Genomic DNA, 25,602 nt, shown 5'->3' with positions numbered 1-25,602 from the left:
AATATGTTGCTCTTGTAGAAAATATTAACATTTCTAGTAAAATAAAATAATCTGCCAATGGTAGGCAAATATCATCATAAATCAATGTATTCTTTAATATTCATGTGGTCTCTGATGGCTATGCTTTTGCCAGTGACTTCATAGCCCTGTTGGGTTGCTTCAACTTCACACGGCATTTCAACTTCCCCACCCATGACAGAGCCATCTAGAGTACTTCACCTTGTGTGCATACCCGGCATGGCTACCTCCAACCTCTCATATCTGGACATACCCATCTCTTACCACAAGGCCATACTGTTCAGTGTGCCCGCCCCCCTTGCGGAGGGCACACCAAGCAGACCATCATTGTGCTGCCATCCTATTAGAAGGTAACATATTATATGGTTAAATGGTTAAAATGGATTTTCATTGTGTTCCATGGTGTTATTCTCCCCTAGTGGAGCTTTCTGGTACTTAGAAAAACTGCACGCAAACAGGAAGTAGAGAATTCATTCTGCACGCATAGAAGCAGCTAAAAACAACGCTATGGTGCAGGTCTTTCAGTGTAGTTATTTCTTGTTACACTTCAGCTTTGAAAATATTTGTTTGTCATTTCGATTCAAGCATTTAGCTAGTGATGATAATCTTGTTATTGATAGAGTTGCTTACATATGGTTGGTTGGTTGCATTTACTCACACAAAATGCAATGCCTTTCATGTATGCCGTCAGCTGTATTAATTTGCTTGTGCGTCATGCAAACTAATTGTAAAATATACAATACTGTAGTTTTGTTACTGTTTCTAGTGTAATATGCTTTGTTATTCTACAGAGATGGTTGTAAATTATTAGAGTAATTAAAGGAGTTAGCCAATTACCATATGAGTAACAATTAGCTATATGGTTTGGCACCATGCCAAATGCGTGGTACCTTAGCACGTGCTTTGTATTTATGCAACTTCAAATGTATAATGTACAGCTACAGTATGTCGGTGTGAATTGATTACTAAAGTATATTATTTTCTGTATTTTGCAGTTTCACAACATGAACATTTTCAATATATTAATTCAAGAAAAGTCACGCTTTGGGAGTTTTATTGAAGACTTAGTTGTTAGCTATCTGTCTAGTTTTGCATGGGAATGCAACTCAAGGGCAGAATAATAACGTACAGACATTTAAAAGGATTAACACTGCTGACCTAATGGATATGTTGCAATCACATGACCCCCTTGACCCTCATGTATCCTCAAAGACTACCCTGGTGGCTCATTACAACAGTGAGCTGTCATCCCACCTGGATGTTCTGGCCCCCTTAAAACTATGGTGGTATCTTTCAACTCCTGAGCGCCGTGCCATGAAAGCCACAGGACGACAACTAGAAAGCCTCTACAAATGGACAGGGCTCATTGTCCATCAACATTTTACATTACATTTAAGTCATTTAGCAGACGCTCTTATCCAGAGCGACTTACAAATTGGTGCATACACCTTATGACATCCAGTGGAACAGCCACTTACAATAGTGCATCTAAATCTTTTAGGGGGTGAGAAGGATTACTTACCCTATCCTAGGTATTCCTTGAAGAGGTGGGGTTTCAGGTGTCTCCGGAAGGTGGTGATTGACTCCGCTGTCCTGGCGTCGTGAGGGAGTTTGTTCCACCATTGGGGGCCAGAGCAGCGAACAGTTTTGACTGGGCTGAGCGGGAACTGTACTTCCTCAGTGGTAGGGAGGCGAGCAGGCCAGAGGTGGATGAACGCAGTGCCCTTGTTTGGGTGTAGGGCCTGATCAGAGCCTGGAGGTACTGAGGTGCCGTTCCCCTCACAGCTCCGTAGGCAAGCACCATGGTCTTGTAGCGGATGCGAGCTTCAACTGGAAGCCAGTGGAGAGAGCGGAGGAGCGGGGTGACGTGAGAGAACTTGGGAAGGTTGAACACCAGACGGGCTGCGGCGTTCTGGATGAGTTGTAGGGGTTTAATGGCACAGGCAGGGAGCCCAGCCAACAGCGAGTTGCAGTAATCAAGACGGGAGATGACAAGTGCCTGGATTAGGACCTGCGCCGCTTCCTGTGTGAGGCAGGGTCGTACTCTGCGGATGTTGTAGAGCATGAACCTACAGGAACGGGACACCGCCTTGATGTTAGTTGAGAACGACAGGGTGTTGTCCAGGATCACGCCAAGGTTCTTAGCGCTCCGGGAGGAGGACACAATGGAGTTGTCAACCGTGATGGCGAGATCATGGAACGGGCAGTCCTTCCCCGGGAGGAAGAGGAGCTCCGTCTTGCTGAGGTTCAGCTTGAGGTGGTGATCCGTCATCCACACTGATATGTCTGCCAGACATGCAGAGATGCGATTCGCCACCTGGTCATCAGAAGGGGGAAAGGAGAAGATTAATTGTGTGTCGTCTGCATAGCAATGATAGGAGAGACCATGTGAGGTTATGACAGAGCCAAGTGACTTGGTGTATAGCGAGAATAAGAGAGGGCCTAGAACAGAGCCCTGGGGACACCAGTGGTGAGAGCGCGTGGTGAGGAGACGGATTCTCGCCACGCCACCTGGTAGGAGCGACCTGTCAGGTAGGACGCAATCCAAGCGTGGGCCGCGCCGGAGATGCCCAACTCGGAGAGGGTGGAGAGGAGGATCTGATGGTTCACAGTATCGAAGGCAGCCGATAGGTCTAGAAGGATGAGAGCAGAGGAGAGAGAGTTAGCTTTAGCAGTGCGGAGCGCCTCCGTGATACAGAGAAGAGCAGTCTCAGTTGAATGACTAGTCTTGAAACCTGACTGATTTGGATCAAGAAGGTCATTCTGAGAGAGATAGCGGTAGAGCTGGCCAAGGACGGCACGCTCAAGGGTTTTGGAGAGAAAAGAGAGAAGGGATACTGGTCTGTAGTTGTTGACATCGGAGGGATCGAGTGTAGGTTTTTTCAGAAGGGGTGCAACTCTCGCTCTCTTGAAGACGGGAGGGACGTAGCCAGCGGTCAGGGATGAGTTGATGAGCGAGGTGAGGTAAGGGAGAAGGTCTCCGGAAATGGTCTGGAGAAGAGAGGAGGGGATAGGGTCAAGCGGGCAGGTTGTTGGGCGGCCGGCCGTCACAAGACGCGAGATTTCATCTGGAGAGAGAGGGGAGAAAGAGGTCAGAGTATAGGGTAGGGCAGTGTGAGCAGAACCAGCGGTGTCGTTTGACTTAGCAAACGAGGATCGGATGTCGTCGACCTTCTTTTCAAAATGGTTGACGAAGTCATCTGCAGAGAGGAGGAGGGGGGAGGCCTACAGAATCCACATTCGTAACCTAAAGTACTAAAATCGCAGAATCAAATCTACCTATTTCTCAACATCATAATGAACAAGGAAATGTAAGAGTGCTCTTCTCAACCGTGAACAAACTTCTCCAGCTCTTGGAAAACTCCTCTCTCACAATAACCACCAAACTGTGTGACAGTTTTCTGGCCTCCTTTTAAAACAAAAGGGAGACTATCTACCAAATAGCTGCAACAGTCTAACCCTTTATCTGCCCCTCCTACAACCCCCCAGGACTACCTGAATTACCACCTGGAACAGACTTACGGTCTTCTCCCTTGTCAATGAAATCTCCATCACTGAACCAAAACCTGCTCCATTTACCCAATGCCCACTGTCTTAGTTCAAGGGGAACTACACCAACTGATTTGGCCACATTTATTGTCTTGCTCCACAAGAAATGCTGGTGGCCATGACAGAAGCAAAACGTGAGTGTGCTTGGTGGTGTGGTTTGATGGGAGGATTTCTTGGGTGTGTCTTTGGCACCACCAAGACACACCCATCTGTCAGAACCTTGCCCGCAGCTGTTTCCCCTCACTCAATAACAACAAACAAACCTCCTGCAGGTTAAGGTCAATTACTACAGGCAGATGTTTGGTGAGATGTCGGATGAAGCTTTGAATAGGTCAGTAGCCTACAGAGTAATATGAGAATAATTCAATTGCTGAATTTATGTATTATAAATGTTTTGATAACTTTCAAATGTAGTAAGGTCCATGTAGAATAAACAACCCTTTACAAAATACTGTATAATAAATTGGACACATATGTAACACATTTTGTTGTTGGCTCAAAACTTACACCATATTTACCTTTTTTTTTACCGGTACTGGGTTACCTTCAGAAGATTCCCGTGACAGTTGCAAAACAGAGAACACCATCACGTTCGTGAGAGTCTCGTCTTTCCATAGAGTGTCCATATTACTTAGTAGGCCAAAGCATTCGGATGCTACAGACATTTTTGTGAAAGACCAATTTTCAGAATGTCTTCTATTCTGATAAAAAAAAGTGCTGTAGCTCTGTGGAAGGCCAACATAGGCGGACGCGGTGGATTGAGAAGCAGCCAATGCAGATGTCTCTAGCTGAAAATGACAGATTTTGATGGGTATTTTTTTATTATGTTTTTAGGATTGATTCACGGGTGCGTCAATAGACTCTTAATCAACACTGTTCCAGTGTCTATATGGGTCCACAGACTCAACACTTTTTTAACACCATGTTATTTTATTTTATTAACACTTGATAATTCGCTGTATACCCATACAATGAGAGTCTTGATTGTTGAATTTTGGTCAAAGTAGTCCTGATCGCAGTCCCTAAACCTTGAGTCCAAGTCCGAGCCATATGGAGTCCCAAATCGAGTTGCAAGTCCCTTGATAGGCTAAAAAATGTTCTAACAGTCTTTGAAGCTACATTTTAATCATGTAGAAAGCTAGCCAACTTACAGTGTCGCAAGTCAGGAGGGCTAGCTAGCGAATACAGTAGCTCCAGCAGTCAATTAAGCAAGGGAAAGAGCTTTTCTGACAACAAGGTGTTTAGGTCCGAGTCCAAGTCCGAGTCACCACTGGTCGAGTCCGAGTCGAGTCACGAGTTACGGACGGTAATCATGACTTGAGTCCACGTCCTGGACTACTGTATGACAACACCTGTTCTAATACCATTGCATCAGGGGGGTTAATGCTAGCTAACCCTGGTCTTCTAAGATCCAGTCCCAATTACTAGAATAGAGGAAAGGGAAACATGAATTTCGGTCATTGCACAAACAGCCAGTACAAAGAAGTTCTAGACAATCTATCATCTGATGTTTTGTAGACAGTAGACAACAGAACACAATCCTTAACATTTGTGGTACTATTCAAAAGCTGGTAATACTGACATATAATGATGAGTCATCGGATGAAAAACTCTGGTTTAATTATAATTCCAAAAATATCTCTCAGTACTGATGGTGTGACATTAGGTTCACCTCCTGGATTTGCATCCATGCCTTGTAGTGATCACCATGGGGCCAGAAGCTATGTAGTTTTTGTTCTGTTTTACATTTATGTCTATCTTTTTTGGTGGGTGGGGATGTGCAAACCCGGTAAAAAGGCATGATATCCTTAATGAGATTTTGATATGAAAGCATCAACTCTTCCCATTTCAATATCCCATGTCTATTTGATAGGTGAAAGAGAAGGGGAGAGTATTCAAATGAGCAAAAGCTACTTTTACAGAAGCAACATGCTTCAAAATAAAATGGTTTAATTTATCCCACTCTGGAATAATTTAGGCTTTTATGAAGCATTTAAAAAAGAGCCCTCCAATCGTTCTCTCCTTTTATGTCAAAATGTGTTTGGTTGATAGAAAGAAATGTCACCCGAAATAAAATCTAAAAGAAAAGAGAAAAGTTTAAAATAACTGGACTATTCCTCTCAGAGAAAGGTCAGCTGTGACATCTCTGATGAAAGGGTACACTAACAAAAAGGCATGCACTGCCACCTAATGCTGTGATTATTAAGTCTCAAATGGCACCCTATTCCCAATATAGTGCATTGCTTTTGATTAGGGCCCATATGGCTTTGGTCCAAAGTTGTGCACTATAAAGGGAATAGGGTGCCATTTGGGATGCACATGCTGTCTCTATGGCATAGATATAAGAAATCGGTTGGGGGCAGACAGGTTTTAGTTCTGAGGGACTGACTGACTGGCTGACTTACTGCAATTGTGACTGCCTGGCGTATTTAGTTTGTTGATCAACACAGTCCTCCGGTCAAACAATCGGTGTAGATGATGATCACTAGACTAGTCTCAAGAGGACTTCATAATAAGTTGTACACTGACTGTATGGTTGAATGGTTGAAGCTCTAGTCATTGTTGTGAAGAATATGGCAACAGCACTGATGGTTGAATGTATCAGTTGTGTAGTGCATTATTATAAGGGCGCCGGAGGGGATGGCTGCTGCTTTACGGGCTCCAAACCAACTGTGTTATTTTGTTAGTTTTTCTGGCTTTGTTTAACTTATTTTGTACATAAAGTTGTTGGTGCTGTCTCTTATGACCAGAACAATTTATTGACATCTGAAAAGGGATTACTAACCTTGAACTGGACAAAAAGAAATCTTAAATGAGTCCGACGCGAAGGATGTAATGCTCTCCAGAGGCCAAGCCCAAATCCCCTCCATTTGCATGAAGAAAAGTTTGGGGTGCCTTGATAGGATTCGTAGGGGAATGAGTAAATTGCCATTACCATCTGGTCTATTGGCCAACGTGCAATCACTGATCTACGGTCAAGACTATCCTACCTATGGGACATTTAAAAAGGTAATTTCTTATGTTTCACTGAGTCATGGCTGAACAACGACACAGATAATTAGAGCTGGCTGGGTTTTCCTTGCATCAGCAGAACAGAGTAGCTACGTCTGGTAAGAAGAGGGGCAGGAGAGGGTCTATTTGTCAATAACAGCTGGTGCGTGATGTCTAACATTAAACAAGTCTCGAAGTATTGCTCGCCTGAGGTAGAGTACCTCATGATAAGCTGTAGACCACACTATCTACCAAATGTGTGCTCATCTATATTATTCCAAGCTGTCTATTTACAACCACAAACCGATGCTGGCACTAAGACCGCACTCAACAAGCTGTATACGGCCATAAGCAAACAAGAAAATACTTATGCAGAAGTGTCGCTCCTAGTGGCCGGGGACTTTAATATAGGAAAACTTGATTTACCTCATTTCCACCAGTATGTTACATGTGCAACCAGAGGGGAAAAAAACTCTAGACCACCTTTGCTCCACACACAGATATGCACACAAAGCTCTCCCTGGCCCCCATTTGGCAAATCTGACTATAATTCCATCCTCCTGATTCCTGCTTACAAGTAAAAACTGAAGCAGGATGTACCAGTTACTCGCTCATTACAGAATTGTTCAGATGAAACGGATACTACGCTACAGGACTTTTTTGCTAGCACAGACAGGAATTTTTTCCGTGATTTATCCAATGTCATTGAGGAGTACACCATCTCAGTTATCAATAAGTGCATTAATGATGTCATACCCACAGTGACCGTACGTACATATCCCAACACAACGATACCCACGACAACGATGAGACAGTCTACAAGGAGGAGGTCAGAGACTTGGTAGTGTGGTCCCAGGACAACAACCTTTCCATCAATTTGAACAATACATAGGAGAGGATCGTGGACTACAGGAAAAGGAAGGCCGAACAGGCCCCCATTAACATTGACGGGGCTGAAGTGGACCGTGTTGAGAGTTTCAAGTTCCTTGGTGTCCGCATCACCAACAAACCATCATGGTCCACACACACCAAGACAGTCGTGAAAAGACTGAAAAGATTTGGCATGGGCCACCAGTGCATATGTCCCAATACATCACTGGGGCCAAGCTTCCTGCCATCCGGAACATACATACCAGGCGGTACCAGAGTCTAGGTCCAAAATACTCCTCAACAGCTTCTATCCCCAAGCTATAAGACTGCTGAACATTTAGTCAAGTGGCCACCCAGACTATTTACATTGACCCCCACCCCCTTTGTTTTCACACTGCTGCTACTACTGGTCCGCGGATGTGAGGCCGGTTGGATGTACTACCATATTCTCTAAAATTATGTTGGAAGCAGCTTATGGTAGAGAAATTGACCTTCAATTATCTGGCAACATTTCTGGTGGACATTTTTTAAGTCGACTTGCCAATTGCACACTCCCTCAAAACTTGAGACATCTGTGGAATTGTCTTGTATGACAAAACTGCACTTTAAGAGTGGCCTTTTATTGTCCCCAGCACAAGGTGCAACTGTCTATAGATCATGCTGTTTAATCAGTTTATTGATATGCCACACACGTCAGATTATCTTTGCAAATGAGAAATGCTCACTAACAGGGGTGTAAACTAATTTGCGCACATAATTTCAGAGAACTAAGGTTTTGTGCATATGGAACATTTCTGGGATCTTTTATTTCAGTTTATGAAAAATGGGACCAACACTTTACATTTTGCATTTATATTTTGTTCAGTATAAATAATCAGTTCATAGAAAAATGTGAACTTCTTTCCAACAACTGATTATGTGCAGTGCATTTGTTTTGTTTTCTTCTCTACCTCAAGTGACTGGTTTATGCAATTCAGGGGGCAATGGCATGAAATAAATTGCTTTTCTAAGAGTGCAGTCAGTGTATTGAGAGGGTGTGTCTGCTGAGGAGGTTGGTTGCGCAACAACAATTATAGGTTGTGTTCTAAATGGCTCCCTATTCCCTTTAAAGTGCACTCCTTTGCACCAGCTATATTGGGGGAATAGGGTGCCATTTGGGACATATTTACAATGTGTATGATGGAGATGCTTTGCATTGTGCGTTGGTCCAATGACTGTCTGCAGATTGGTCTTCTCAAGATGACCATGGCAATTGTTAGCCAGAGACATGTCTATCTAGCTTGAGAAAATTGAAATATTGAAGTAATGTTGTATGTCTTGCAGTGATATATGTCGTAAACAGATGGCTATAAGACTTTCTCCAACGTACAATAGCTTCTGATAGTTTAGTTCTTCTATTCAAACCAACTGACGGAGAATTGTGATTTTAAAACAGCACGCAGTTCCTTTTTCTTAATTAGGCAAGTTATGATGAAAAAAAATTCCTCAAACTATTCGTTTTTTTTCTATCCAGAACTAATTGCAGGATTATTTTCTGTTTTCAATACATTTTTTTTCTTGAGCTGACTTTCAATCTAACTGCTAACAATTCCACCGCACTTTCTTTCTACAAACGTTGCATGGCATCACAATAAGAGCCACGCTCTATTTGCTCTGTCAATCTCCCACAATGGAGGAAGGAATGGTTAGAGCACTGTTAGAGCGTTGGACAGCAGGTAGCCAAGTGGTTAGAGTGTTGGACAGCAGGTAGCCTAGTGTTTAGAGAGTTGGACAGCAGGTAGCCTAGAGGTTAGAGTGTTGGACAGGAGGTAGCCTAGCCTAGTGGTTAGAGTGCAGGTAGCCTAGTGGTTAGAGTTGGACAGCAGGTAGCCTAGTGGTTAGAGTGTTGGACAGCAGGTAGCCTGGTGGTTAGAGCGTTGGACAGCAGGTAGCCTAGTGGTTTGGACAGTAGAGGTAGCCTAGTGTTTAGAGTGTTGGACAGCAGGTAGCCTAGTGGTTAGAGCGTTGGACAGCAGGTAGCCTAGTGGTTAGAGTGTTGGACAGCAGGTAGCCTAGTGGTTAGAGAGTTGGACAGCAGGTAGCCTAGTGGTTAGAGTGTTGGACAGCAGGTAGCCTAGTGGTTAGAGTGTTGGACAGCAGGTAGCCTAGTGGTTAGAGTGTTGGACAGCAGGTAGCCTAGTGGTTAGAGTGTTGGACAGCAGGTAGCCTAGTGTTTAGAGAGTTGGACAGCAGGTAGCCTAGTGGTTAGAGTGTTGGACAGCAGGTAGCCTGGTGGTTAGAGCGTTGGACAGCAGGTAGCCTAGTGGTTAGAGTGTTGGACAGCAGGTAGCCTGGTGGTTAGAGCGTTGGACAGCAGGTAGCCTAGTGGTTAGAGTGTTGGACTAGTAACCAAAAGGGTGGAAGATCAAATCCCCAAGCTGACAAGAACAAAATCTGTTGTTCTGCCACTGAACAAGGCAGTTGCAGTTGCAACAACCCACTGTTCCTAGGCTGTCATTGAAAATAATATTTTTTTTCTTAACTGACTTGCCTAGTAAAATAAATAAAGGAGTTTTTACAAATAATTCCTGGAGAGAAAAAAAGGTTTCCTCTGTCTTGGAAAAACCAAACACATTTCGGTAAGGCCGACACAGGGCTGAAAAAAAACATAAACCAGCATGTATTTCAAGCTGGTCCATGCTGGTCAAACTGGTCTGACCAGCATGGTCTAGCTGGTTCTGCATCCTTCATTGGGTTTTTGCTGGTGACCAGCCTTCGCTGTGTTTTGGACATTGGTGACAACCATAAGCTAAAGCTAAACAGCATCAAGTCACATTATGCTGGCATGCAAAGTGAAAGAGGGGTTGCAGTGACTCGTGGGTATGTGTACCTACATCCATGACCTCCCCATGTTTTACAGCTAATTTCCAACAATTCTACCCATTTTGACATAGGGTGGAGGCAAATGTTTGCAGTTTTTAATATGGTAACTGATGATCAATAGGCCCACCCCGGTAGGTAATTTGACAATGAGTTTAGGAAGCTGGCCACTAAATTAACTTACCAATCAAAGAATGTGATCATTGTGTGACTGCTGATTCACAACCAAATTTATAAATTGCACCTTGTGTATTCTATTATTTTAGCTCTCAACAGTATGTTAAGATACTTGGCCTGCCAGTTGACCATCCCTGACCTAAACCACCACCACCACCTCCTTCTTCTTTGTCAGGTGTGCACTCTCTCTGGGGCTCTAGGTCACCAGGCTGCTCTTTATGGCGCACACTTGTCAGCATCGTTTTGCGCATCATCGGACTCACCTGGACTCCATCACTTCCCTGATTACCTTCCCTATATATGTCACTCCCTTTGGTTCCTAAAAGGAACCGTACACCTATGGTACATAACACTATTTCATAGAAATACAAATAAACACCCCATTTACTCTAATGGTATAAAATCTCAAACACCAGGTACTTCTCTGCAGCTGCCACTTACACTCATTTACATTCACCCAGTTCCCCATTCCACTACTTTGACCCTATCTGATCTTGCACCATGCCAATGGCCCCGGGAGGACAGGACACCACCCTTAAACACACCCTGTAACACTTCTGAAGTCAAATCTCATATACCCAAATATTTCTCTGCAGCTACCACAACAACATATATTTTCTGTTATTTACTTACCATTTCTGCGGTACGGTTGATAACTGTTGTTATGAACATTAAGAAGCCAACCATACTGAAGCATAACTTACTTTTTGCCCTATCGCTCTGTGCTGGCACAAATCTACTACTCACTGGGATCCTCTCAGAGTCCCTCACCCTTGACCCATCCTCCTCCACTTCCTTCACTGCCTCAACATACGACACTACTCCCCACTACTCTGACTCTGGCCACTACAACCTGCCTTCAATCTGCCTCTCTCGAACCTGACACTTCCGATCCCCAGCAACATGAGCACCCCTACAGTTGACACATACAAATGTATTCACCGAAACTAAACAATCCTCTGTCCCATGCCCTCCTACATACTTCCAACATCTTGGAATCTCCCTCCTACACACTGCTGCAACATGACCACAAACGTTACACCTGAAACAACGCAGTGAATTCTGCACAAAAGCTCTAACAGGATAACTTATATATCCAAACATGACTCTTGTAGAGAGACTGACTCAAAACTCCCCACCCTCCCCACCGGGTCCACATCGCACCAAACGAAAGGCATCACAAACACCAGGAATTTTCAACTTCAATTACTCCACCTCCACACTTTAACGCTACTCCAAAAATCACTCCTTTCAATGGTTCTGTTATGAATTTTATGAATACTGGCTAAACAATGTATACATTTAACTCTAACTATAACTTATTGAAATCTACCCTATTTTACTATATCTGATGTATTATGTTAGTTCATAAGAAAGAGGTTATGTAGCATGGATAAGGGATAATTGGAAATGATAACCATTGTGGAGGAAGGAATGGATGTGTGTGTCTAAAGTAAGCAAAGAGGAACATTAACCTATGTTTGAACCGACTCAGCTATAAATCTGTGGCGATAAAATAGGACAGCGAGAGCCCCTCCAGGTTTTCCGTAACTGGGGGGCTGGAACTGTCTGCTAAGTGGTAATAAACTATAGTGAGACTACAGGAGTTAATCCAGATATATTGTGTGTCATGTATGTGTGCTAGTGGTTTGGAATGGACTTTAGAAGTATCTTGTTCCTTGTCGGAGAGAAGCCTTCAAGATGCCATGACGAAATGTGATGTATATAATCCAATCTACATGATATTATGAGCAGCACTCTCGAGAATAAATGCTATTGGCTCATTTTGGTAGCCTGGTCTCTGTCCATTTTATGCAATAAGGATCTTACAAATTCTGAGAAACAGACAGAGTGATTTAAATTGAATTGGTTAATGAATACATATAGGATTTGTAGAATTCCTTTAACAGGTTCCTAAAATTCCTTTAACAGGTTCCTAAAAGCAAAGCAAGGAAAGAGATCTTGACCCAAGTTGCGTGACACGGAGCGCCTGCTCCCTCTGGTCAGAAGAAACACAAACAAATATCACAGGTCCAATATAGATTACCTTCACTGATTCAACTGTACCCAACTCCTTTCTCACCCACCCTGAAAGCATAAATGGATCCACCAAAAGTTGACCTAAACAACCATTTCAGCAACGGCTGCAGTAAGTCCAATAACGGATTGGATAAGTTTAGAAAAATGTTTAGAAAAATGTATGTTATTTATCTTTGTGTAGCAAAGTTAACTTAATTGATTAATTACATACAAAAACACAGATGTTGAACTAAACTTTTATTTTTATTTTTACTGCAAACTTGACAATGATGGGTGTGGTTTTGCAGACAAGCTGGACCATGTTGGACCAGAATACACTCGACAACAAAAAAGTCACCGATTTTTTACAGCTGAATTAATGTGTTTTTTTGCTATAAAATGACAACAAGCACGCACACACCCCAGGACCCAGTGAATGGGCAATCTAACTCCTAAAACTAGAGCCACCCTCCAGACGGTCTCTCTTGGGGATGGTGTGACTGCCACATTGGGAAGCAAAACCCCACAATCCCTCACTCATCTTCCCCCACGTCCCCCAAAACCCCTCACTCTTGCCTACCTCAAGCCAAGCCAACCCTCCTCCGTTCCAAGTTCCAAGCTCCATCTTGGGTAATCACAGTGGGGATGAACCATACCATTCACTGCTTTCCTCTCAATCCTATTGCAGCAGAGAAGGGTTTTGGGGGGGGGGGTGTTCTCTGTGGATGGAGATTGAGATTAGAATACTGTTGGTGTGTTAATGAGATCCTTTCTACTTCTAGAAAATAATAGTATTTTGGAGCCGAGAGAGAGATCTCATATTGGACCAGAATAGGGTAGTTTGTTTGTTATCCAGATGCAGTCCACTCGTTAGGGATGAGAGGGTTGGGTAGCAGCAGGAGGGATGGAGAAGCTGTTCTATGGCCACTGCCACCTAACATAGTCCCTGTGGAGGGAGGGAGGGAATGGAAGGGAAGAGGAGGGAGAGAGAGAAAAGAGAGAGGAAAGAGAGAGAGAGGGAGAGAGACGGAGAGAGGGTTCAGATGGTTCTGATCTCCAGCCAGTGTCCTGTGTGACCATGTGTCTCCCCACAAAGGGGGCAGCTGAGGAAGGCCAGCTGAGGGCTCTATCCCCCCTCTCACTCTCCCTCTCCTGGGGCTTGGGGCTTAGTTCCACAACACGCGTGCACAGGGACAAGACTCACATTAGAGCCGCATCACACCCAACACCCCTCTCTCCCTCCTTCCCCAGCATGTCCCCTGAGAATCGCAACACCTCCCCACCCCCCTCATCTCTGTATCATGTCCGCTGAGCATTGCTTGGGAGCGAGTGTCGTTCCCCATGGACTCAGAGATAGGACGGGAAAAACAACCCCAAACTCCAGTCAGTCCATATGGCTTTCACTGGGGATGTATTATCAGACACAACATTATGGAAGTGAAACAATCAATTTCCTGACTAATCCAAGAAAGACCGTGGCCATTTTAATAGAAAGTACATGAAGCCAAGGGTCTCCCATGGAAGTCACACACGCACAGACACCGACACAGACACCAATCCCCAGTCTCCCAAACCCTGGAATGCAGCATGGCTGAGCAGGCCTGGTTCTCTGTAGCAAATCGCTTGTGGTGTCAGAGGACACACCAATCAACATCTGGTGAGCGAAGCCTGTCAAACAAGACACAAATTAATAGGTTGTATCTCAAATGGCACCCTATCCCCTACATGATGTGCTACTTTTGAATATTGCATGGGCTAGGGTCCAAAGTAGTGCACTATATAGGGAAGAGGGTGCCATTTAGGAGGGGGTTTATTTTTTATTTTTTTTAACTAGGCAAGTCAGAAATAATTATTATTTTTCAATGACAGCCTAGGAACGGTGGGTTAACTGCCTTGTTCAGAGGCAGAATGACACATTTTTACCTTGTCAGCTCTGGGATTCAATCTTGCAACCTTTCGGTTACTCGTCCAACACTTTAATCACTAGGCTACCTGCCTAGTTTAGGCTACCTGCCTAGTTTAGGTCAGGACTGGGGCTGGGAAGGCAAGATTATTAACCCTCCATTCAGTGGAAATAGATTAATATTATGTGTTAAAATGATTAAGATTGTGGAAGTGATGTGATGATCTCTGAGGTGACGTTAAAGTAAAATTCCACTCAAAGTATTTTGGGTATTTGTTTCATTAGTCCGATGTTCTTACATGTTGAGCATGTCAGCAATCAATCTTTCAAGATATCTTTCAAAATACATAGTGTCACAGTATGATGTGTTTTCACAGTGGACTAGTGAAAGAAATGTCAAAATATAGCTTTTGAGTGGGACTTTTTCTTTAAGAAGAATTTGCGCACACTATAAAATATAAATGTGCACGTTTGAACTAAATAAGGTTATTGAGAGCGATGCCATAGGCCAGGGGAAACCTTTTAGGGTCCCCTGAAGAACCATAAATGGCATGGTTCTTTGAAGAACCATACGAAAAAATGCAACTGAAATGTTTTGGCCCTCCAGGAAAATAATATAATAGCCCAGGGTGCCTTTCGAGTGAATTGTAGTGTTAACATACCAACCATGACTGTGTTTGCTAATGACAGAGACATGCTTGTTGCATTCTTTCATTTTCAGTCATGTGGCCATCACCAAGTGGGATCCTAAGTGAATATGTTGTCATTAAAATTCAATTATTTAAGATAATACTTGTTTCTTAAAGTCTTCTTTTGAGGGCCTAGTTTTAACCTACTACAGTGGCCTGAAACTCATAGTCTACAGGACACATCAGTCCTGGAAGTTCCGTTATGCTAGCCTGTAAAGTGATATGTAATTCCTATTGGATATCCAACATTTTAAATTCCTATTCACCTGCAACCTGCATTCACAATAACTGCCAGGATTGGGTAGACTAATATATTAGACTACCTTAAACTTCGAAACTGGAACAACCATTTCAGTAACATGAAGCCTGGTTTAGGAAGAACACCAAAAATTCTGAAATGTTCATCCCAAACTACAACATTTTCAGACAAGATAGAACTGCCAAAGGGGGCGGTGTTGCAATCTACTGCAAAGATAGCCTGCAGAGTTCTGTCCTACTATCCAGGTCTGTACCCAAACAATTGAATTTCTACTTTTAAAAATCCACCTCTCTAAAAACAAGTCCGTTGCCGCGTGCTATAGGCCACCCTCTGCCCCCAGCTGTGCTCTGGACACCATATGTGAACTGATTGCACCCCATCTATCTTCAGAGCTCGTGCTGCTAGGCGACCTAAACTGGAACATGCTTAACACCCCAGCCATCCTACAATCTAAGCTTGATGCCCGCAATCTCACACAAATTATCAATGAACCTACCAGGAACCACCCCAAAGCCGTAAACACGGGCACCCACATAGATATCATCCTAACCAACTTGCCCTCTAAATACACCTCTGTGAGCGTCTGCTAAATGACTTAAATGTAAATGTAAATGCTGTCTTCAACCAAGATCCGTAATGGGTCAGCGGTCAAACGACCTCCACTCATCACTGTCAAATGCTCCCTGAAACAATTCAGCGAGCAGGCCTTTCTAATCGACCTGGCCGGGGTATCCTGTAAGGATATTGATCTCATCCCGTCAGTAGAGGATGCCTGGTTATTATTTTTACATGCCTTCCTAACCATCATAAGCATGCCCCATTAAATAAATTTAGAACCAGGAACAATTTATAGCCCTTGGGTCTCCCCAGACCTGATTGCCCTTAACCAACACAAAAACATCCTATGGCGTTACTCATTAGCATCGAACAGCCCCCGTGATATGCAGCTGTTCAGGGAACCTTGAAACCATTATACACAGGCAGTTAGAAAAGCCAAGGCAAACTTTTTCAAGCAGAAATTTGCTTCCTGCAACACCAACTCCAAAAAGTTCTGGGACACTGTAAAGTCCATGGAGAATAAGAACACCTCCTCCCAGCTGCCTACTGCACTGAAGATAGGAAACACTGTCACCATTGATAAATCCACCATAATTGAGAATTTCAATAAGCATTTTTCTACGGCTGGCCATGCTTTCCACCTGGCTACCCCTACCCCGGTCAACAGCACTGCACCCCCTACAGCAACTCGCCCAAGCCTTCCCCATTTCTCCTTCTCTCAAATTCAGTCAGCTGATGTTCTGAAAGAGCTGCAAAATCTGGACCCCTACAAATCAGCCGGGCTAGACAATCTGGACCCTTTAAATGATCTGCCAAATTTGTTGCCACCCCTATTACTAGCCTGTTCAACCTCTCTTTTGTGTCGTCTGAGATTCCTAAAGATTGGAAAGCAGCTGCGGTCATCCCCCTCTTCCAAGGGGAGACACTCTTGACCCAAACTGCTACAGACCTATATCTATCCTACCCTGCCTTTCTAAGGTCTTCGAAAGCCAAGTCAAGAAACAGATTACCGACCATTTTGAATCTCACCATACCTTCTCTGCTATGCAATCTGGTTTCAGAGCTGGTCATGGGTGCACCTCAGCCACACTCAAGGTCCTAAACAATATCTTAACCGCCATCGATAAGAAACATTACTGTGCAGCCGTATTCATTGATCTGGCCAAGGCTTTCGACTCTGTCAATCATCACATCCTCTTTGGCAGAATCGACAGCCTTGGTTTCTCAAATCATTGCCTCGCCTGGGTCACCAACTACTTTTCTGATAGAGTTCAGTGTGTCAAATCGGAGGGTCTGCTGTCCGGACCTCTGGCAGTATCTATGGGGGTGCCACAGGGTTCAATTCTTGGAACGACTCTCTTCTCTGTATACATCAATGTCGCTCTTGCTGCTGGTAAGTCTCTGATCCACCTCTACGCAGACGACACCATTCTGTATACTTCTGGCCCTTCTTTGGACACTGTGTTAACAACCCTCCAGGCAAGCTTCAATGACATTACAACTCTCCTTCCATGGCCTCCAATTGCTCTTAAATACAAGTAAAACTAAATGCATGCTCTTCAACCGATCGCTGCCTGCACCCGCCCGCCTGTCCAACATCACTACTCTGGACAGCTCTGACTTAGAATACGTGGACAACTACAAATACCTAGGTGTCTGGTTAGACTGTAAACTCTCCTTCCATACCCACATCAAACATCTCCAATCCAAAGTTAAATCTTGAATTGGCTTCCTATTTTGCAACAAAGCATCCTTCACTCATGCTGCCAAACATACCCTTGTAAAACTGACCATCCTACCAATCCTCGACTTTGGCGATGTCATTTACAAAATAGCCTCCAATACCCTACTCAACAAATTGGATGCAGTCTATCACAGTGCCATCCGTTTTGTCACCAAAGCCCCATATACTACCCACCATTGCGACCTGTATGCTCTCGTTGGCTGGCCCTCGCTTCATACTAGACCCTGCTAGGTAAAGTACCCCCTTATCTCAGCTCGCTGGTCACCATAGCATCACCCACCTGTAGCACGCACTCCAGCAGCTATATCTCTCTGGTCACCCCCAAAACCAATTCTTTCTTTGGCCGCCTCTCCTTCCAGTTCTCTGCTGCCAATGACTGGAACGAACTACAAAGATCTCTGAAACTGGAAACACTTATCTCCCTCACTAGCTTTAAGCACCAACTGTCAGAGCAGCTCACAGATTACTGCACCTGTCCATAGCCCAACTATAATTTAGCCCAAACAACTACCTCTTTCCCTACTGTATTTGTTTTATTTATTTATTTATTTTGCTCCATTGCATCCCATTATTTTTATTCCTACTTTGCACATTCTTCCACTGCTAATCAACCATTCCAGTGTTTTACTTGCTATATTGTATTTACTTTCCCTCCATGGCCTTTTTTTTGTCTTTACCTCCCTTATCTCACCTCATTTGCTCACATGGTATATAGACTTGTTTACACTGTATTATTGACTGTATGTTTGTTTTACTCCATGTGTAACTCTGTGTCGTTGTATGTGTCGAACTGCTTTGCTTAATCTTGGCCAGGTCGCAATTGTAAATGAGAACTTGTTCTTAACTTGCCAACCTGGTTAATTAAATAAAGGTGAAAAAAATGTGCAATAAGTCCAAGTAATAGATTGGAATAGTTTCAAAAAATGTATGTCATATATTTGACGAGCAGATTAATCAATCAATGTGCATGCAAAATCATAGATATTGAAACAAACAATTCAAAAAATCTCCCTGCAATAGAGCTTGCTGTGAAATATGATAATAATGGACTTGGTTTTGGTTAAAAGTGATGAGTATGGGATTCAGGCCCCTGTACTATGGTAAAACTAAGCCCTCAAAATAAGGACTTCAAACCGCATTGTGTTAAATATTAATATTTTTTACAATAACATATTCGCTTATCATCTCACTTGGTGAAGTCCACAGGACCAAAAATGTATGAATGGAACAATGATGTGTCACTAACAAATACAGTCATGGGTAGTAAACTTTACAATTTACTCGAAAGGCAAGACACCCTGGGAAATATTTGTATTAGGCTTTACACTAATCAGTGTGTTAATTTAACACTGTTCCGGTGTTTCTATGGGTCCACACTGAATTTATTTATTTTTAACACTGGAGAATTATCTGTATTCCCTACAATACATGCCACCAGGGGTCTAAGTCACCGCAACGCACAGTATTATACAGAGCCCTGATCGCATGAAACTCCCTTCCATCTCCAATTACTCAGGGAAAGAGCAGAATTACCTATAAAAAATGTATAAAAAAACATCTCATGGCACAATAGGGACTGGGAAATGACACACACACAAACACAAGAACTCAGACACACTCTATCACAGTTTAACACACACAATCTACACACACATTATTCTTTAGTTGTATTGTTTGTATAGTGTTGTACTTGACATTTTTGTGACTGTTCATGTCCATCAGTGTATCAATGCTTTGTTACTTGTTGTGTTTTATGTTTTAGTGTCGACCCCAGGAAGAATAGCTGCTGCTTTGGCAAAAGCTCATGGGGACCCCAATAAACCAACAAACCAATACAGCCATCTTCTACAAACTACGTTACCATCTACAGAGGCTTGTCATCTACAGCTTAGCTTCTACACTCATCACCGTCGCCTCATCTCTATAGATGGACATTTGACTGGTACATTATGGTAGGAACTGAACTGAGACAATTTAACGCACTCACACTTTATTTTTATTGGGAACCCAGTTTATTATTTTGTTATTACTGTATTGGACAACACGGTATTGTGTTGTGAATGAATGGTCATTGCATTTGAGATACTCTGTTGTTGTGTGTTGATCTTTGAACGTAAAAAAAGAAACACAATTTCAACAATAGATAAACTTAAACTTCAAACGTTTATCACTGAGTCCTTGCAGTATTCTTCCTTCAGTAGATATGGAATGTTTTTCCTTGGCTTATTAGATGACATTGCTTTAGAGGCCAGTTTTCTTTTCAGACCTAAATGGACTGTATGCCCATCATACATAGTAGCTCTTGAGTAGTCTCTACAGTGTGTTACACTGTGAGAAGACAGACATCCAGCCTACAGATAGAGATGGCTGAGAGACTTGCCCTTCAGTAACTGTCAAGACAAGAAACTCCTCTCTCGAATTCTGTTTTGCTCTCACTCCCGATACTACATGCAGCCTACACATTCTCTGTGATGATTGGAAAAGTTGTCCGTCAATCTACTCCATTTGTACGTTTGTCACTTGAATAATTTGTGTGTTTTCTGTTGGTCGGGCCACATAAATAAGTAAAAAAAAGCAGCTGATGTCTTTGCGATCAGGGATACTAGGAGTTCCTCTTTCTCCTCGGGCCTTACTGTGATACTACCAATATTCTAGATGTAATGCCAGCATACTCATAAGACATTGAGATAGAACTCCATAATGTAAAGCATGGCTCATAATTAGCCAGTTTTGGCACACTGTGCCTTCATCGGGATTTGAGGTCTGTCAACAAATGACAATCTATCATTGGCAGGTCGTGGATGTATCCTCAAGTCACTCAAGTGTCTAGGTACAAATTGTCAGAGGCTTTGTCACAAATGGCACCCTATTCCCTAGGGCTCTGGTCAAAGTAGTGAAAAGGGTGGCATTTGGGATAGAGTCAGAATCATGGCGGAGACAGCTGTGAGACGGCTGGACGCTGCATGAGTCCTCCAGAGGACCAATGACAAAGTTTGTTATGCAGTCTGCTAGATGAGCTCAGGCCAAACTGTCATGGCCAAATGGCCAACCAGTCAGTCACAAAAACAACTGTCACAAAAAGTAGGGATTGTTGATAATGCAATTTCAGAGCCATCATCATAATTCAAGCACACTCATTCACATATTACATTGACCATCAGGCCAGACTGGTCAATCACATGCGCAAGTTTATTCAATCGTAATCAGTTTAGATGGTTTTCTTGTATGTATGTTTCTGTTTCTCTCGTTATCTGTAAAATCTCCCGTTGGTTGATGCATCACAGAGACTTGGCACGCCTGTCAACTTCTGGCTGGCTATTTGGCCATCACCCGCATTGTGAGGGGTGCATCTGGTGTGTCCGACTAGCTCCCTATGACTTCCAGTAAAGCTGTTGGGTCCATTAGCAGAGAGCAAAACAAAGAGGGAGAGAGAAAATGAAGGGAATCATGCTGGGGCGATTCAGTCAGTTATACTGGGCATTTGGAAAGTATTACAACCCCTTGACTTTTTCAACATTTTGTTACGTTACAGCCTTATTATAAAACTGCTTAGATATTCTTTCCTCGTCAATATACACACAATAACCCACAATGGCAAACTGAACACAGGTTTTTAGACATTTCTGCTTAGTTTAAAAAAAATACGTATTTACATACGTATTAAGATGCTTTGTTATGAGACTCGAATTGAGTTCAGGTGCATCCTGTTTCCATTGATCTTCCTAGAGATGTTGCTACAACTTGATTGGAGTCCACCTGTGGTAAATTACATTTATTGGACAGGATTTGGAAAGGCACACACCTGTCTATATAAGGTCTCACAGTTGACAGTGGATGTCAGAGCAAAAACAAAATGAATTGTCCTTAGAGCGTCGAGACAGGATTGTTTTGAGGCACAGATATGGGGAAGGGTTCCCAAACAATTCTGCAGCATTGAAGGCCCCGAAGAACACAGTGGCCTCCATCATTCTTATATGGAATAAGTTTAGAACCAAAAAGAGTCTTACTAGAGCTGGCTGCCTGGCAAAACTGAGCAATTGGGGGAGAAGAGACTTTTTTTAAATGTAAATTTATTTCATCTTTATTTAACCAGGTAGGCTAGTTGAGAACAAGTTCTCATTTGCAACTGCGACCCTGGCCAAGATAAAGCAAAGCAGTGTGACACAGATAACAACACAGAGTTACACATGGAGTAAACAATAAACAAGCCAATAACACAATAAACAAGTCAATGACACAGGAGAAAAAATAAAGTTTATAGTGTGTGCAAAAGGCATGAGGAGGTAGGCAATACATAGGCCATAGGAGCGAATAATTAAAATCTATCAGTTTAACACTGGAGTGATAAATGAGCAGATGATGATGTGCAAGTAGAGATACTGGTGTGCAAAAGAGCAGAAAAGTAAATAAAATAAAAACAGTATGGGGATGGGGTAGGTAGATTGGGTGGTCTATTTACAGATGGACTATGTACAGCTGAGGAGATCAGTTAGCTGCTCAGATAGTTGATGTTTAAAGTTGGTGGGGGAAATAAATGTCTCCAGCTTCAGCGATTTTTTGCAATTCGTTCCAGTCACTGGCAGCAGAGAACTGGAAGGAAAGGCGGCCAAACGAGGTGTTGGCTTTGGGGATGATCAGTGAGATATACCTTTTGGAACGTTATCGCTCTGTGACCAGTGACCAGTGAACTGAGATAAGGCGGAGCTTTACCTAGCATAGACATATAGATGACTTGGAGCCAGTGGGGCTGGCGACGAATATGTTGCGAGGGCCAACCGATGAGAGCATACAGGTCGCAGTGGTGGGTGGTATAAGGTTATTTGGTAACAAAACGGATGGCACTGTGATAGACTGCATCCAGTTTGCTGAGCAGGGTATTGGACGCTATTTTGTAGATGACATTGCCGAAGTCGTGGATCGGTAGGATAGTCAGTTTTACTAGGGTAAGTTTGGCGGCGTGAGTGAGGGAGGATTTGTTGCGAAATAGAAAGCCGATTCTAGATTTGATTTGGATTGGAGATGTCTAATATGGTCAGGAAGGTGACCAAGAACCCGATGGTCACTCTGACAGAGCTCATGAGTTCTTCTGTAGAGATGGGAGAATCTTCCAGAAGAACAACCATCTCTGCAGCACTCCAACAATGTGGCCTTTATGGTGGAGTGGCCAGACTGAAACCACTCCTCAGTAAAAGGTACATGACAGTCGGCTTGGAGTTTTCCAAAAGGCAACTAACAAACAATATTCTCTGGTCTGATGAAACCAAGATTGAACTCTAAGGCCTGAATGCCAAGCGACACATCTGGAGGAAACCTGGCACCATCCCTAAGGTGAAGCATGGTGGAGGCAGCATCATATAGTGCCGATGTTTTTCAGCAGCAGGGACTGGGAGACTAGTCAGGATTGAGGGAAAGGTGATGAGCAAGTGAGCAAGTACAGAGAGCTCTTTGATCAAAATCTGCTCCAGAGTGCTCAGGACGTCAGACAGGGGCGAAGGTTCACCTTCCAACAGGACAACGATCCTAAGCACACAGCCAAGACAACGCATGAGTGGCTTCGGGACACCTCTGGATGTCCTTGAGTGGGCCAGCCAGAGCCCGGACTTGAACCCCAATCGAACATCTTTAAAGAGACCCATCCAACCTGACAGAACTTGACAGGATCTGTAGAGAAGAATATGAGAAACCCCCCCAAGTACTGTTGTGCCAAGCATGTAGCGTCATACCCAAGAAGACTCTAGGTTGTAATCACTGCCAAAGGTGTTTCAAGAAAGTACTTAGTGAAGGGACTGAATACTTATGTAAATGTGATATTTCAGTTTTATATTTTTAATAAACGCACAAACATTTCTAAAAAAAAACAGTTTTTGCTTTGTTTTTATTGGGTATTGTGTGTAGATTGATGAGGATTTAAAATATATATATTTTAGAATGAGGCTGTAACGTAAAAGAAATATGGAAAAAGTCAACGGGTCTGAATACTTTCCGAATGCACCGTAAATCTTGGTATTCTGGTATACGCCTGGAAGAACTCAAAGGAGAAATCCCAGAAATGTTGACCCGTAAAATCTGTAAATGTTTTGTTTGTTTAGGACTGCATTTGCGTGTTGTCTGTCCACTATGTCTTGTAATAGGTTTTCTTTGCATGTTGCAAAACAAGTAACAACTAAACTGCAGTTACACCTCAGACTGAAAGGCTCTCATTTGTTTCCACATAGTTTTGGTAAAGAACTGGTTTAAATTACCCTTCAGACTGAAAGTATCTAATCTGAGATTTAGTATGGAGCTGGTTTTGGAGAAGTATATCTGTGCCTTGGTGACCAAGCAACTGATTAACACAACAAGTCGATACTAGTTTAGATGGCTGTGTTTTGATCTGACTATGAGACAAGTGTTTGAAAATTGTGGCCTACACCTATTCAGTAAGATCACAACATTATTCTCTCTTCCTTTCTCTGTCCCACACTGTCTATTTATGTATCTCTATTCCAATGTTGGTCTTTCTATTTCTGTCTGTGCTGCTGCTGCTGCTGCTGCTCCAGCCAGTCTCTCTCTCTCTATTCCAAAGTCTGGCTTTATATCTCTCTGTCCATCCGTATGTCTATCTACCCCCCCCCACTCTCTCGCTCTCCCTACCTCCCCCCCTTGTTCTCTCCTCCTATCTCTGCTGTGAAGAAGGTAGTGATAATTGTGTTCTCTTTGCTGTCTTGCAGGGCAGGGTACAGGCCAGGATAGCTGTAGGTGGAGGTGGAGGCAAGGTCTTATTTATACAGCCTGATCCCTGTGATTTATAGCATGCTCAAACTTTGTAGCCCCTGAAGCAGAATCAAATAAATCAATCATGATACATTGTAAACCCCAAGGCATTTTAAATACATATACTTATAGTAAGTCGAACTCAAAGGACTCAAAGGAATTATTACTCAAAATGTTTACATTGTACTGACTCATAAACTAATGACACATTAACTTTTTCCCACTATCCTCTACTGCAGGTAGATTTCTTGGATTTGTTTTCAATATCTGTGTTTTTGCAAGTACAGAAACAGTCAAAAGTTTGGACATGTACTCATCCAAGGGTTTTTCTTAAATTGTTACTATTTTATACATTGTATAATAATAGTGAAGAGTTCAAAATGATGAAATAACACATATGGAATCATGTAGTAACCACAAAAAAAGTGTTAAACAAATCAAAATATATTTTATATTCTTCAAAACAGCCACTCTGCCTTTATGACAGCTTTGCACACTCTTGGCATGTTCTCAACCAGCTTCACCTGGAATGCTTCACCTGGAATCCAACATTCTTGAAGGAGTTCCCATATATGCTGAGCATTTGTTGGCTGTTTTCCTCACTTTGCGGTCCAACTCATCCCGAACCATCTCAATTGGGTTGAGGTCGGGGGATTGTGGAGGCCAGGTCATCTGATGCAGCACTCCATCACTCTCCTTCTTGGTCAAAAAGCCCTTATATAGCCTGCAGGTGTGTCCTGTTGTCATTGTCCTGTTGAAAAACAAATGATAGTTCCACTATGCGCAAACCAGATGGGATGGTGTAATGCTGCAGAATTCTGTGATAGCCATGCTGGTTAAGTGTGCCTTAAATTCTAAATAAATCACTGACAGTGTCACCAGCAATGCAACCACACACCATCACACCTCCATGCTTCACGGTAGGAGCCACACATGCAGACATCATCTGTTCCCCTACTCTGAGTCTCATAAAGACATGGCGTTGGGAACGAAAAATGTTTCTTGGCCCAAGCAAGTCTCTTCTTATTATTGGTGTCCTTCAGTAGTGGTTTCTTTGCAGCAATTTGACCAGGAAGGCCTGATTCACGCAGTCTCCTCTGAACGGTTGATGTTAAGATGTGTCTGTTACTTGAACTCCGTGAAGCATTTATTTGGGCTGCAATTTCTGAGGCTGGTAACTCTAATGAACTTATTATCTGCAGCATAGGTAACT

At 43.0% G+C, this 25,602-nt stretch overlaps 1 long non-coding RNA gene across 1 annotated transcript; it reads right to left on the bottom strand.

The window, feature by feature from the left end:
* Nucleotides 1-2,511: 2,511 nt before the first annotated feature.
* On the bottom strand, nucleotides 2,512-3,111 carry LOC127922780 (uncharacterized). The gene is made up of 2 exons (XR_008112326.1): nucleotides 2,857-3,111; nucleotides 2,512-2,651 (listed from the first exon to the last, which is right to left on the bottom strand). It is a non-coding gene; the product is annotated as an uncharacterized LOC127922780 (long non-coding RNA).
* Nucleotides 3,112-25,602: the final 22,491 nt, after the last annotated feature.

This window comes from Oncorhynchus keta, chromosome 4 (assembly GCF_023373465.1).
Source record: "Oncorhynchus keta strain PuntledgeMale-10-30-2019 chromosome 4, Oket_V2, whole genome shotgun sequence".
Classification (NCBI taxonomy): Eukaryota; Metazoa; Chordata; class Actinopteri; order Salmoniformes; family Salmonidae; genus Oncorhynchus; species Oncorhynchus keta.
The sequence above is the reverse complement of the archived record's forward strand: the minus strand, read 5'-3'. Positions and strand labels throughout refer to the sequence as shown.